Genomic DNA, 3,197 nt, shown 5'->3' with positions numbered 1-3,197 from the left:
GAGTTTGTATGGGGGATAGGGTCAAATGAAGCCCGATTATTACAAAAATCGGTAGTGTCATTTAAAGTTCTATAAAACTAAGTTTTGTCGACTTTTGTTAACATAATATATCATTTAAATTAATTATAAGCTAAAAGACCCTATTTAAGGGGCACGGTTGTATGGGGGCTAGTCGAAATAATGGACCGATTTTAACCATTTTCAATAAGCGTGTGTGCCAAATTTCATCCATTATCTTGAAAATTGAGGCCTGTACCTTGCGCACAAGGTTTACATGGACAGCCAGCAAGACGGACGGACGGACTCAGAAAATGATTCTAAGCCGATTGGTATTCTTTAAGGTGGGTATAGGACGAATATTTTTGTATGTTACAAACATCAGCACAAACCCAGTATACCCTCCCCACTAAAGTGGTGTAGGGTATAATTGAATTAAACATTGTAAATTGTATTTCATAGAACCTAGTATTTTGTTGTTAAATCGATATTTATTGACGTTTATTTAAAAAAATTCTAAATATGTAAATCCCAAATTTGTTGAGATTTGTTGAGTTAAAAACAGAATGACAAAATCAATATCCGTATCCTTATATATATTATATTATTATACCCTACACTACTTTAGTGGGAAAGGTATATTGGGTTTGTGCTGAAGTTTATAACGCACAATAATATTGGTCCTATACCCACTCAAAGTATACCAGAATCATTTTCTGAGTCAATTTAGCTATGTCCGTCCGTCCATGTAAACCTTGTAATCAAACTACAAGTAATTTTCAAGATATTTCAATGAAATTTGGTACATGATGTTGTATTGCCCCAAGGACGATCCCTATTGGAAATTGTTAAGATCAGTCCATTATTTCACCTGGCCCCCATACAACTGTACCCCCCAACAGGGGGGCCTGGCATCACATATATGAATTAAACACAAAATTTCGTATATCTTGAAAGCTGTTAGATAAATTACATTTTTAACAAGTAGGAAAGTATAGTCGGGCATGGCCGACCTCCCCACTAAAGTGGTTTAGGGTATAAAAAGTTCAAATCGGGAGGTACGAATCAAATGAAGCCCGATCATTACAAAAATCTTTAGTGTCATTTAAAGTTCTATAAAACTAAGTTTTGTCGACTTTTGTTAACATAATAGATCATTTAAACTAATTATAAGCCAAAAGGCCCTATTTGGGGGGTACGGTTGTATGGGGGCTAGTCGAAATAATGGACCGATTTTAACCATTTTCAATAGGCTTCGTCCTTGGGCCAAATGTGTGCCAAATTTCACCTAATTATCTTCAAAATTACCTTACGCACAAGGTTTACATGGACAGCCAGCCGGCCAGCCAGACGGACATAGCTTAATCGACTCAGAAAATGATTCTAAGCCGATTGGTATACTTTAAGGTGGGTTTAGGACATATTTTTCTATGTTACAAACATCAGCACAAACCCAATATACCCTCCCCAAGTGGTGTAGGGTATAAAAATATTGTATATCCCAAGGCATTAGAATAATTATTTAAGAATAAAAGTATATATTAAATTTTAGCAAGTACGAAATAAATTGATCGTTAATGTATTATTTTGAAATTTAAATGAAATATATTTAAAAGAGAATTCAATTTGTTTATTAACCGTATTGTGGAATATTTTTACGTTTTATTGACAAAAAAAGAATTTTTACTACAGGACTCATAGGGGAGTAAGGGTAAATTTGGACCTATCCTTATAAATTTTGGTAGAGGAATTTACGTCTGCTTCAAAGTTGTTTATGTAGATTTTAATCGTTTTATTAGGAATAGACTTTCAGGGTCAAATGAGGCCCGATCACTGTAAGAATCAGTATAATATATCATTTGTCGTTCTATAAAACTAAGTTCTGAAGATTTTTGTTGACATAGTAGAACATTTAACGTAATTATGATCCTAAATGGTCGATTCGGTGGGTACGGTAGTATGGGGGCTAGGTAATTTTAATTCATTGGTAAAGTTACCTAAAAGTTATTTTACACTGTAGATATCTATTTGTTGAGATTACAAACATTACAACTCTGTACGTGGCACATCGCTCATTTGAAATTTCAAAAGGTATGATATATGTTTAGGCATATATTTAGTAGTGTATAAACACACATTCATTTTAAAATATATAAATAGAAGATATATAGCTTAATTAATTCATATATTTGGTACCAAGCCCCCCATTGAAGACCGCCCGTTATTTTCTAAATGTTCACATAAAATATAAAGAATCTTAATATATTAGTTTCCCAGTTAAACGATTTTTTTTTTATTTAATTGATATGGGAGGTGCCGTTCCCCTCATGGGTTCTCCGCCAATTTATTACCCAAAATGTTAATATAAAAATTAAAGTTATTCGTGCAAAATTTTAAGATTATAACTGTAATAGTTTCCAAGATAAACGAATTTTTGTATTTAATTTAGGAGATGCTACGCCCCTTAACGCTAGTCCCCCCACTTTTTATCCTAAATAATACATACAGAAATACGCTGCGAAAATTTCAAGAAATTCGGTTCAGCCGCTTAGTAGTCAATAACGTTCAAACATACAAACAAACTCAAATCAATTTTTATATATATTAATTAATATGGGAGATGCCGCTCCCCTCATGAGTAGTCCGCCAGTTTAATACCCAAAATGTTAACATGGTTGTTAAAGTTATTTATGCAAATTTTCGAGATTCTACCTTTAATAGTTTCGAAGATAAACGAATTTTTGTATTTAATTTATACGGGAGATGCCACGCCCCCTAACGCTAGTCCTCTCAGATTTTATCTCAAATAATCATATTGACACTAAAGTGTCAAATATGCGGATTTTATATTTTCTTAATATTGTCGAGGCTCCTCCTACAAACATACAAACACACATTCATTTTTATACCTTCCACTACCATCAGTGGTGATAGAGGGTATATATAAGTTTGTCATTTCGTGTGTCACACCTAGAAATATTTATTTGGGACCCAACAAAGTATATATATTCTGGGTCCTTATGAAATTCTGAGATGATTTTGCTATGTCTGTCTGGCTGCTTAAATAACGCTCACGTTGAAACTAAACAAAGCACGTCAGCCAAATTCACTAAAAATATTCACTATTATCCTAAGCAGTTTGGTATTGAAATGAGCAAAATCGGTTCACACCGGGAAGAGTAATGAATAAAAATTTAAAA

The sequence above is a fragment of the Lucilia cuprina genome, chromosome X (assembly GCF_022045245.1).
Source record: "Lucilia cuprina isolate Lc7/37 chromosome X, ASM2204524v1, whole genome shotgun sequence".
NCBI lineage: Eukaryota > Metazoa > Arthropoda > Insecta > Diptera > Calliphoridae > Lucilia > Lucilia cuprina.
The sequence above is the reverse complement of the archived record's forward strand: the minus strand, read 5'-3'. Positions refer to the sequence as shown.